The following is a 13333-nucleotide window of genomic DNA, read 5'->3' on the forward strand; positions in this document are numbered from 1 at the left end:
AGAAGAAGAAAGCTAACAAGGCAGGACCCAAGGAAACTTGGGTACCAAAATCAACTTGATTTGATTTTGATTTGTGCAGGGAAACAGAAAGAATCTTTGGTACTTGGATAGTGGCTGTTCAAGACACATGACTGGTGATTCTACCCTGCTCACAGAGTTTAAGGAGAGAGTTGGCCCAAGTATCACTTTTGGAGATGATAACAAAGGTGATAATGTGGGATATGGCTTGATTTCAAAGGACAATGTCATCATTGAAGAGGTTGCCTTAGTGGATGGACTCAAACATAATCTGTTGAGTATCAGCCAGCTTTGTGACAAAGGCAACTAAGTAACCTTCAACAAAGAAGACTGTGTTGTGACTAATAATCAAAACAACAAAGTGGTTCTCACTGATGTGAGAAGAGGAAATGTGTACCTAGCTGACTTCAACTCAACTAAAGCAGAATCTGTAACTTGTCTTCTCAGCAAAGCAAGTCAAGATGAAAGTTGGCTATGGCACAAGAAGCTATCCCACTTAAACTTCAAGACCATGAATGAGCTGGTAAGGAAAGAGCTAGTTAGAGGCATTCCTCTAGTGGAGTTTACAAAGGATGGACTGTGTGATGCCTGCCAAAAAGGGAAGCAGATCAAAGCATCATTCAGAAAGAAACTTGATTCAGCAATTGAAGAGCCTCTGCAACTCCTTCACATGGATTTGTTTGGACCAGTCAATGTATTGTCAATTTCAAAGAAAAGATTTGCCTAGTAATTGTAGATGATTTCTCAAAGTTCTCTTGGACATATTTCCTAAAGTATAAAGATGAGGCTAGTGAAATCATCATCAATCACATAAGGCAAGTTAACAATCATCCTGATTTCAAAGTTAGAAGAATCAGGAGTGACAATGGAACTGAGTTCAAGAACTATGTCATGAGAGCATTTTGTGAGGAAAATGGGATCTTGCATGAGTTTTCAGCAGCAAGGACTCCACAACAGAATGGAGTAGTGGAAAGAAAGAATAGATCTCTTATTGAAGCTGCAAGGACAATGCTTGAAGAATCAAAATTACCAACATATTTCTGGGCTGAAGCTGTAAACACTGCATGCTACACTCAGAACATCTCTCTGATTAATCAAGCAAGATGCATGACACCTTATCAATTGTTCAAGAACAAGATTCCAACTCTAAACTTTCTTCATGTCTTTGGCTGTAAATGCTATATTCTGAGAAATCAAACTGATCAAAATGGGAAGTTTGATGCTAAAGCAGATGAAGGAATTTTTGTTGGATATGTTGTTGGTAAAGCATATAAGGTCTACAATCTAAGAACCAACATTGTTGTTGAATCTATACATGTTGTGTTTGATGATAAAAAGATTGAAGGACTAAAAGATGGAGATTACCATGAAAGCCTCAAATTCGACAATGTTGAGATGATCAGTGATGAAAGTGATGATGAGAGTGATCAAGAAACAGTGTCTAAGGATAATGCAGACAAATCTACCACTAATGAAGCACATAACTCAACATCCGTCGAGTTATATAATGCTTCATCCGTCGGAAGGCAATCTGTGTTATCCGTCGGAAGACAACCTGCCTCATCCGTCGGTACTCAAAATTCACCATCCATCGGGTTATCTAAAGGAGCAGGAAATCAAGGAAGGTCACCCATAGAAAGTACCCCTTTATCAAATCAAAGATCCACAAACTCAGGGGGAATTTCTAGCAATCAAAACTCAATCACACATCAAGACAACATTGAGGTCTCTTCTTCTAGAGCTAATCTACCTCAACCAAGGAAATGGACAAAAGATCACCCCTTTGAACTGATTATTGGTGATGTTTCTTCTAGAGTTCAAACCAGGAGAGCAACTCAAGAAGAATGTCTATACAGCAGCTTTCTGTCAAAGGAAGAACCAAAGAAGGTAGAAGAAGCTTTGTTAGTTCCTGATTGGATTTTAGCTATGCAGGAGGAGCTAAACCAATTTGAAAGGAATAAAGTATGGAAGCTGGTACCCAAGCCTAAAGGAAAGAATCCAATAGACACCAAATGGGTATTCAGAAATAAGATGGATGAAAATGGCATAGTAGTAAGGAACAAAGCCAGATTGGTTGCTAAAGGCTATTGCTAGCAAGAAGGAATAGATTTTGATGAAACATTTGCTCCTGTTGCAAGACTTGAAGCCATCAGAATCTTCTTAGCCTATGCAGCCCATGCCAATTTCAAGGTCTATCAAATGGATGTCAAAAGTGCCTTTCTGAATGGAGATTTGGAGGAAGAAGTGTATGTTAGTCAACCTCCTGGCTTTGAAGATCCAAATTTTCCAAAGTATGTCTATTATCTACTGAAAGCACTTTATGGACTGAAGCAAGCACCTAGAGCCTGGTATGACACTTTATCAAAGTTCCTTTTGGAAAATCACTTCACAAGAGGTATCGTAGATAAAACTTTATTTTTCAGAAATGTTAATGGCTCTAGCATACTTGTTCAAATTTATGTAGATGATATTATCTTTGGCTCTACAGATGAGAAACTTTGTAAAAAGTTTGCCAAACTGATACAAAGTAAGTATGAAATGAGTATGATGGGAGAACTAACTTACTTTCTTGATTTACAAGTTAAGCAAGTTAGTGATGGAATATTCATTAGTCAAACTAAATATATTTTTGATCTTTTAAAGAAGTTTGATCTAATGGATTGCACATCTGCAAAAACTCCCATGGCCACTGCAACTAAGCTTGAACTAAACACTACTGAAAAGTCTGTGGATATTTCAAGCTATAGAGGCATGGTTGGCTCACTTCTGTACTTAACAGCTAGTAGGCCAGATATAATGTTTGCTACATGTTTATGTGCTAGATTTCAGGCTGATCCTAGAGAGTCTCGCTTGATAGCTATTAAGAGAATTTTCAGATATCTCAAAGGAACACCAAAACTTGGCATTTGGTATCCTAAAGATTCTGGTTTTGATCTAACTGGTTATTCAGATGCAGACTATGCAGGTTGCAGAATTGACAACAAAAGCACAACAGGAACTTGTCAATTTCTAGGAAACAAGAATGTGTCCTGGTTCAGTAAAAAGCAAAATTCAATTTCTACTTCTACATCTGAAGCTGAATATATTGCTGCCGGCAGTTGCTGGGCACAGATCTTATGGATGAAAAATCAATAGCTAGACTATGGTCTGCAAGTTGAGAGGATTCCTATTTTCTGTGATAACACAAGTGCAATTGCCATCACTGAAAATCCAGTGCAACCTTCAAGGACAAAGCACATAGACATCAAGTACCATTTCATAAGAGAACATGTAATGAATGGTACTGTAGAGTTACATTTTGTTCCAAGTGAGAAGCAACTTGCAGATATTTTTACCAAGCCACTGGATGAATCCACCTTTTCTAGGTTGGTAAGTGAGTTAGGTATGCTTAATTACTCTTGAATTTATCTGAATTATTCTTGCAAGTTGAAAAGAAGCCAGAAATTTAGTTGATTTTTAGTCTTGGATGAAATTTTGGCTAAGTCAAAATTTGTCTTTCGACGGATGACCATTATCCATCGGGTTGAGTCATCCGTCGATATACAAATTGTAAATAAAGATCAATTACTTTTCTGGAATATTTTAAAGCTCGACGGATAACATTTTATCCTCATCCGTCGAAGTGTCTAAATCTTAACAGTTAATTCCCTGAACATTATCCATCGAGTATACTTACAGTTTATAAGCATTACACGACGGATAATGGGTGGAATTTTTATAGTTTATTTTAAAACGGTAATTTTAGGCAGTTTCTATTGGGTAATTTATTTCTCTTTATTATTTTTATCCGTTGAGTTTGAGCAAAGTATAAAAGCCTATTTCATTCTAATCATTTTCTTTTATCATTCTCAAATTCAACTGTCTTAATTCATTCTCTCTCAAGCAAAAATCCTCTTTCTCTTCAAGCTTTAATTCTCTAACAATGGCACCCGTAGTAAAGATCATGTCACAGACTGGGTTCATCTATGAGAAAAACAACTTCACTGCTTTGGTCAATAAAGGTATCCAGCAATCAGAAGACTATCACAGGATGATGGACTTCGTGAAAAACTGTAAACTAAGTTATGCCATGCTGGAATCACCCACAATTTACTGTGAAGTTGTTGAAGAGATGTGGACAACAGCAATCTACAACTCTATTGACAAAACCATCACTCTAACTATCAAAGGTAACGAGTTCTGTATCAATAGTGATGTAATAAAAGCATGTTTCAAGATTCCTGATGATAATGTAACTGCACCACACACTGACACTGATATTGTCAATATGCTCAATTCCATTCATTATGCACTTCCTACTACAAAACTAAGTGACATTAGAAGACTAGGTCTTAGGAAGGAATGGAGTTACATGTGTGATGTTGTAACTAAAGTCTTTTCTGGAAAAATCAGTAATTTTGATTCTGTGAACATTTCCATGCCTAACATGCTATACATGCTAGTTACAGACAAATTTTACAATTTCAGTGACCTTATTGTGTATGAGTTAGGTTTTAAACTAGGTGACTTAGCCAAAAGAGGAAAGAATGTTTACTATGCTAGATTTTTTATGCTTTTGGCTAACCATCTTTGTCAAGAGATTGTACTTGAGAACCCAAACAACAAATTGGCTTGTTGGGTTCAAGAGAGAAGAATCATTGCAGACTTGAACAGAGCCAACTATCACAGGGATGTGCCAATGTTCTATTTCCCTGCAATGTAGACACCTCAGGTAAGTGAGGTAAGTTCATCCATACGCTCAACCATTCCAATCTCCTCTAATTCTTTGAGTTCAGGCATAGCTATGGCAACTGTGACAATGACCAAAGAGTTGCCTACCAAAGCTGCCAAAACAACTGTAATTTCCAAATCCAAATCAAAGAAAACCCCCTCTGGTATCTCTCAAAAGGTACCAGTTGAAAAATCTACCAAATCCAAAGAGGGGAGTGTGAGGGAGGGACAGATAGGTGAGGGAAGGGGTGAATATCAAAGAAACTCCAAGGATAAGGTTGGAGAGATGAGTGAACCCCAGTCCAGCCACACTGCAGTTTCCCAACAAACTGCAGTGCTTAAAAAGGACAAAAGCTCACTTCTAGCTGCATCCTCCCAAAAGGATGTGGCTATTGAACAAAGCTCTCATCTAAGAGCACAGGCCAAAAGGGTTAGGGACACAAGCTCACCCCAAACTTACACTAGAAAGAAGAAATCCAAAACAACTGGGGATGCACAGGGCACACACACAGTGCAAACTGGTGCTAAAGACACAGTCCCTGCACCTTCTCAAATTCAGATTGATGTGGCTCCAATAAATGTGGAGTCACAACCAAAATCCCTCATTATAGAAGCCACTGAAACACCATACTCACCAACTAACTCACTGGAAGTGGACATGATAAACACTTCAATTCCTGATTCCCCTTCTTTAACTCTGTTGGGGAAGCCAAAATCTAGTGCAAGTGAGCATCATCTTTTAGATGATTTGTTGGCTCACTTGCCAATTCTTTCAGATTCTATTGTGACATCTGTGCCTCAAATAACTTCAATCAACACAGAGTCAACAATAGTTTCTCTTCCCACCTCATTCATTTCTACTCTCTCGATGGATATTGCTCATCCGTCGAGTAGTGATTGTATCCCGACGGATAAGCTTAACAGCAGTTATCCGTCGGATCGCTTTACCACTCACCCGACGGATATCACTTATCCGTCGAGTGTCTCTGCACAACTTCAAACTTCAATAATTTCAAGTGCAGAAGATTTAGTGATAATACAATCACTCTTAGGACTGAGAGAGGAGAGTGCATTGAGTGAGAGGCTGGGTTGCTCCCAGGCAAAAGGAGAGGAAAAGAGTGAATCTCAGCAATCCATTTCTTCAGGATTGGCAAAAGTGAGTGAGAGGAGTCCCACCTTAGTAGGTGAAGGTGGGGGTGTGAGGGTGGGGAGCCAGGGTGAGACCCTGATGCAACAAAAGAGAGAATATGAGAGAAAGGCAGGTACAGGAGAAATAAGGATGGATCCAGCCATTGCTAGTGAGTCAATGATTGTGGATGATGCTGAAAAGGAAAGACAATTTCAGCAACATTACAAAGCTGTAATTGATAACATTTCCTTAGATGCTGACACTTTTACTCACCATGTTCCAGCCTATCAATTGTTGGCTGCTCAGGGCAATATGGAGGCAAAACAGACTTTGAATTTAGTGCACACCACAGAATCTCTTCAAAGAGATAAAGCTGCTGTTAACAGGATGCCTTCTCAAGCTGGAGAGCCATCTGAAGAATTTGGAGTAAATTCTAATGAAGATGACTCTGGTTCTTTGGATGGAAGCATGAACTTAGGGGGAGCTGAAGGCCCAAGTTTTGCTTTAAGTTTACCTGCATGGGCATGGGCAAAGGAATCTACACCAGGACAATTTGAGGTGTCCTTGGTCAAACAAGTAATGGCTATTCAACAGGCCCTTCAGGAAACCTCAGATGCTGGTACCAAGGTTGTTCTTCAAGCTCACCTAGACTCTCTACATCTAATGAAGATCCAGCACTTAAGACAGAATCTCAGTGTGGATGAATTGAAAAGAGATATAGCTGACTTGAAGACCTATAACTCTGAGAAGCTGGATTCAGTAATGCCATATGGTACCATGCAAGATCTACTACTAAGATTGAGGAGAGAATCAGACTCTGAAAAGAAGCTAGCCAAACTGGAAAACAGAGTTCAAGTTATTGAAGATTCAGTGGCTATTCTTCTTCAAAATCAACAGACTCAGACAAATCTTCTCATGCAACTGGGTAAAGCACAAGGCCTAACTCCTCAACTTGATGATAACAAAAAGGGGGAGAGAGAATCAAGTAAGGGGAGAAAGGACCAACAAAGGGGGAGAAACTTCAAGTACAAATCAGCAAAGTAATTGTACCTTCAATTACTATCTCCAGCCACCAGTTGCAGATGGTATAGATCTAATTGAAGCAGCAGCAACAAATTTGAAAGTTGCTGAAAAAGGAAAGTTGAGTTTAATCAACTGGGAAAAGATTGATGAGGAAATTCAGAAAAAGTTTGAACTAGTCAAGGAGCCAGTTAAGTCAGCCATCCATCACTCTCATGTCAAGCCAATCAGTGTGAATGAGATGAGCATGAACTATCTGGAGAAAGGACAATCTTCCTGCATCAAATCACAAAAGGCGGAAATAATTCTCAAACCAAGGGCAAATTATCCAAAGTCATCTTTGAAGAATCCCTTGGATACTGTGTATGAGACACCCAAGCCTAATGAAAAGAAGCTTCTGTCAAGATCCATTGTCTTCTATAAAGATCCAGCTGATTCAGCCTCAAAAAGGAGAATTGCTAAGATATTCAGAAATGGAAAGGAAATTTGTATGGTAGCTGGACATCCACAATTTTCTCAAGCAAAGAAAGAAGAGAAAGCAAGATTAAAGAAGGAAAAGAGGCAAGCTGCTCTAGATGCAAAGAAATCTAAACAAAAGAAAGAGCAGATTGCCATCTTGGCCAAGCTACAGGCTGTAAACTCTTCTCAACAAATTCCCTCTCAACCATCTGAAGCTGCTGATTCAAAGAAGAAGATTGAAGAATAGAAGAAATCCCCAAGAAAGAAGGAATTGGCTAGAAGAACAAAAAAGAAACTGGATGTCGTTGACAAGGAATTGGAAGATCAATTTCCTAAGGAATCCACTCAAGCTAAAACTCTAGCATCAAAGCCCTCTGTGGTATTTGAAGACATAAGGGTGGTGGACCCCTACAGGAACATACAAGGAGAGCCTATTGTGCCAAAGGATGAGCCAATAGAGTGGGATAAATTACCAATTCCTGACTTCAATTTGCCAATCCTTACCAAGCCAAAAAGGACAAAATCAAGGGCAGTCAAGAAAGTGAAGTTGTCACCTCTCAACAGGGGAGACTACTTGTACTTGTGTGACATCAAAGAATTCTCAGATCTAAAGCTTTATCTGGATGAACTGGATGAAATAAGGGCAATTGATGCATACAGAAACCTACCTGAAAGGTTGGTGTTCAAGTACAAAGGAGGAAGGGAGATTCAGTGGCCTCTTCACATGATACTTCAAGAAAGCCAAGCTGTGTTGATCAAAGTCTATTCATCCTTCAAGAAAAACTTTGGGTTCAATGTAACTGCAAGAAGACTAGTATTGAAGAGGATTGAAGAGCTGAGAAGTGCTAGAGCTAAAGATGCACTCCCAAAAACTCTAATCATCCCATACACAGGGAGAAGAGTGCATCTAAGGCCCTACTGGCTGATGGAATTCATGGATGACAAGGGTGTGAGAAGATTCTTCAGACTAGAAGACCAATTGAGTATCTCTAGCAATGAGACTCTCTTGGAGATGCAAGAAATGCTAGATCTCTCAGAATCTGATGAACTTGAATTCCACAGGCAGCTCCAGAATCAAATTGAAGAAAACAATAGAAAGCTTGGAAGAAGATCCAGACCTTCAAGAAACTAGAAAAACCTGCTCAGGCTAGAGGAGCATCTTGAATTGACTGTGAGCCAAACCTTGTACATTTTGTTTAATTGAAGCACTTTTAGTTTTATCTACTTATCTTTAAAGATATATGTTTAGGATGTTTTGTTATCATCAAGTGTCTCTTAATTTATGGCTACAATTCCAGTAGACATAAATTGGGGGAGATTGTTGTGAATATGTTGTGTACTTGATGATCACTTAAACAAAACATCTAAGTAGATTTTACTTAGTGAAATAATGTAGCACTCGACGGATAAGAATTTTAGTCCCGACGGATAACTCATTATAGTCCCGACGGATGATTAACTTGTTATCCATCGAGTGAGTAGCTTATGTAATAATAAGTTTGTAGCACAGTGATGTATGCACCTTTGTATAAAATCTGTAGTAGCATATAAGTCATGTTGACTTTATCTAGATATGCAGAATAGGTTGATTAATTGTACATAAGTAATGTCTTGTAATTCTGTATAAGTGAAATGAAGTGCCAAAATAGCTACCGACGGATGATTAACAAAGCCTTCGACGGATGATCAAAAGACTATCAACAGATGTTTAATATAGCAGTCGACCAAAAATCAATTAAGTCATCGACGGATGATCTAAAAGTTGATGGATGATCATATCAAGAATTCAAACATCAGTTGAACAGTGAAAGCTGATACACAGCCGTCGAGTTGGATACAAACACATTGTGGAAGCCCATTAGCAGCCATCAGTTCAATAAGTTCATAAGCTTCATCGTAGCTTTTAGCCCACAAGGCTCCTCCTAATGCTGCATCAAGCATGGGTGTAGAAGTAGCACCCAATCCATTATAGAAGCAATTGATAATCATCTAATTAGGCATGCCCTGGTGTGGGCACTTCCTTAGCATCTACTTATATCGATCCCAAGCCTCACACAGAGATTCTCCAGTTTGTTGAGCAAACTGAGTAAGAGCATTCCTGATTGCAGTAGTCTTCGCTATAGGGAAGAATTTAGTGAGAAACTTTTGAGCAAGATCTTCCCAAGTGGTGATAGACCCTGCTGGTAGAGAATGTAACCAGCACTTAGCTTTATCCCTCAGAGAGAATGGGAAGAGTCGCAGCTTGATAGCATCTTCAGTAACATCATTGAATTTGAAAGTGTCGCAGATCTCGATGAAATCCCTGATGTGCATGTTGGGGTCTTCAGTAGGAGAACCCCCAAACTGAACTGAGTTCTGTATCATCTGAATAGTGCTTGACTTGATCTCAAAAGTGTTAGCCCTGATGGCTGGCCTGATGATGCTTGACTGAATGTCATTAATCTTAGGCTGAGAATAGTCCATCAAAGCCTTAGGATTTTCTGCTTGATCATCCATATCTACTAAAGCTGGTTCCTCGATTTTCTCTTCTTCTTCTACCTTCTTTTCTTCCTCAAAAACTTCCCTTCGAACCACCACAAGTTCTTCCTCGGCTTTATCCAGTGTTCTCTTACGAGTACGCGAACGCGTATGCATACACCCTCGCTAGAGTACCTGAAATAATGCAAGGAAACAAATAAGTAACAATGTCTGAGTCAATGAACTTTAACGACCACTGATGGAAAGCACATAAACTATAAATTAACACTGCGGTCCCTAGAAGCGGCGCCAAAAACTTGTTAGTCGCAAAACACGCGCTAATAATTCATGCAAGTATACGCGTTCGCAAGTAATATAGAATCTTTTCTAGTTCGTTCCCACAGACACTGGCGTTGGTTAACTATGTAATTTATGCACTTAAGCAACAATGTATGGTTACTATTCAATGCTAAGACGATAACAAATAGAGGTTGTTTATACTACGAATTAAACTAATGATTATAATTAAGAGAATAAAGAGAGTTATATATTATATGAGACAAACATGGGATTCTAGCTTCATTAAATACTTCATTCAATAGCCTTATTGTTCTTAACCTTAGCATGCAATGGTGATGACACTAATCAGATAACACGAAACTAATATACGCCAAATTTCATTGCACGAGTACCATACTACCAGACATCCACAAAAGAGATAGAAGTTGAATAGATACCAATTATATTGAGACCCTATATATCTATAAAATTTGACAACATAACGGTTTAAGCATAAGTTATCTATCATGATTACATAGGGAAAGTAAGATGGTTAAACTTACCTACGAATCATGCATAACAATAACACATGAACCTATGCTAGCATGGCAAGTTCTAAATCCTTACATTCACTGTCGCTTCATTAAGAATTAACACGCTATCTTACAAGTTCGCGACTCTTATAAGACGAATAAGCACAACCAATACTAGGTTATCATTCAATCACTACACACTAAGGCATATAAACAATTTAACTAAGAAATCCATAAATAAATCTGCTTGAACCCCACGATAACGATTAGCCCATAATCGGACTCATCATCAACGTGGGTTCCGATGAAAACATGGTATAACAAACGTAGTCTTTAAACTTAAATAACAAAACCAAGTACGAAACAAGAGTAAAGGTTCACTAGTAAGAAAACTAGCATCCAAGTCACAACTTAAAACAAAGATTCACAAGTAAAAACAAGATCTTCTTCGTCTTCGTTGAATCGTGCTAAAACGGTCTTCTTACGGCTCTCCTTGCGCTCCGGTACGTCTCTTCTATGAAAATGTTCTTATTTGAATATATATAGCAGGCCTAATGAATCTGGAAGTCTCTCAATTAGAATTGCATTAGAATCACGATTCAAAATTTTTGCACCGGCGCGGGCGCGCTGTCATTCTGGAATCCTGGTGCGGACGCGCGCTAACACAGCGCGGGTGCGCTGTCCTTCTGGGAAAAACTCAGATTTCATCTTTTTCCTTGCTGCTTCGAGCCGACTTTCCACGAGCTTTTATTTAAACACCACATTGACACCAAATTAGCACCAAAACAATGCCAATTCACCTGATTACCTAGATAATGCCTGAAATGCAAAAAACACTAGAAAACACATAACAACTTGAGTACAAATGCATCAATTCAAAGCTTATTAGAGCACAATAAAGTGTCATAAATGCCACTCAACAATCATCAAGCTCTGATGATGACTCAAATACTGATATTGAATCAGATACTGATAGTGATCATGACAACAATGAATATATGGATCAAATGGCTGCACTATTGGTTAAAGGCTTCAAGAAAATGGTCTACAAGAACTACAAGAAAGGGAGAATATTTTCCAGAAAAGGATCTAGTTCCTCAAACTCTGATAAGAGGAACAACAAAAGAAATACTGATTGGAAGGAATCAAGATCTGGAAAACTTGACAAGTCAAAGGAGAAATATTACAATTGTGATGGAACTGGACACTTTGCAGCAGACTGCAGAAAACCCAGAGCTGAGAAGACACAAGCCTTGAGCTCAAAGAAGAAAAACTAGGATGATTCATCAGAATCAGATGATGGGATCAATAATGCTCTCATGGAAAATGTTGATGTTGAGGCTGACAATGCTGAATTAAAGGTACCTCAGACTACTCTTGCTTTTGATACTGATGATATCTATGAATTAAGATTATTTCTTAAGACTCTGCATGTTAGTTATAGGGATCAAACCTTAGAGAATAATAGAAGCAAGAGTGAAAACTCTGAGTTAAAGAAAAGGAATGATCACCTAGAAATTGAGTTGCTTTCCATGCTAGAAATTCAAAAAGAAAAAGATAATGTTGTTTATGTTAAAGAAAAATTGTTAGAAAAACATGCTTATCTAGAAAAGGAGTTAGCTAAAGAAAGAGAGGTTACTAAACTTTGGACTAACTCAGGAAAAACAACTCAGAAAATTTTAGAGAATGGCTGTTGGGGATCAGGATTATGATATACTGCTAGATCTTATTCTGATAAGAAAATCAAAAAAGAAACTGAGAAAACAGAACCGGTAAAAACTGATAGCAAGGTCAAGTTGAACAAGGTTCAGATAAAGACCATTAAGTTTAATCCAAGTGCAAATACTATCAAGTCAATCAATGAGGAAGGTACAACCTCAGCACCTAGATCAAACTTAATTTCCGAAAAAAGTGAACAGGTTCACACAAAGTCAATATATATTGGTTCAATGACTCAGAAACACCTTAAGCAAAAGCTGAAGGATTTACACATGAAAGACAAGAAGAAAAGGCCTAGGAAAACAGGAATGTGAAGGTAGGTGTTAGTAAAAATAATAATTATGTAACTCCTCATAATGCACCTCGAAAGGCCTGGTTGAACTGTGGTAGTACTAATCATCTTGCTAATTCTTGCAGGAAGAATAAAAAGATAAATACTGTTCCTTCCAAATTAGAGTTTAGGAATAGAAAAGTTAGATATAAACCACAGAGTCCTTGTTTTTGTTGTGGTAGTGTTTGGCAACCTATTTATACATGTAAAGAGTATCACAGTTTGTATTATGATTATTATAAACTGAAACCCTCTTTAATTAAAGCACAATCTGCATCTGCATGTATAAATACTGTGTTAGATATATTTGATAATGTCATGACTAATATGATTTGTGTTTAGTTTTCAGATCTTACTTAATAGGACAAATCAGTACTTAACTGGAAATCAGCACTTATACTGAAGTCAGAACTTAAGATATCAGAACTTAAGTTGTCAGAACTTAAATTATCAGGAGATATTTATCAGGAGATAATATCAGGACTTAAGGAGACTTTCAGATAAGGAAGGCGGCTGATTGAAAGGAAAGAAGATCAATACAAACGCAAGAAGAGATATGCATGAAGAAGGAATTCTATGAAGAATATAATTCTTGGAAGAAAAGATAACTAGTTGATATATTTTAGGAAGCAGAATTACATTCCATATCAATTAGAATTTATCTTGTAACTGTGTAGT

At 38.0% G+C, this 13333-nt stretch overlaps 1 non-coding gene across 1 annotated transcript; it reads left to right on the top strand.

Annotated features, from left to right (window-relative positions):
- The first annotated feature begins 9335 nt into the window (after positions 1-9335).
- LOC141715526 (small nucleolar RNA R71) lies at positions 9336-9442 on the top strand. The gene has a single exon (XR_012572285.1). It is a non-coding gene; the product is annotated as a small nucleolar RNA R71 (small nucleolar RNA).
- Positions 9443-13333: the final 3891 nt, after the last annotated feature.

Source organism: Apium graveolens, chromosome 3 (genome assembly GCF_009905375.1).
Source record: "Apium graveolens cultivar Ventura chromosome 3, ASM990537v1, whole genome shotgun sequence".
Lineage (NCBI taxonomy): Eukaryota > Viridiplantae > Streptophyta > Magnoliopsida > Apiales > Apiaceae > Apium > Apium graveolens.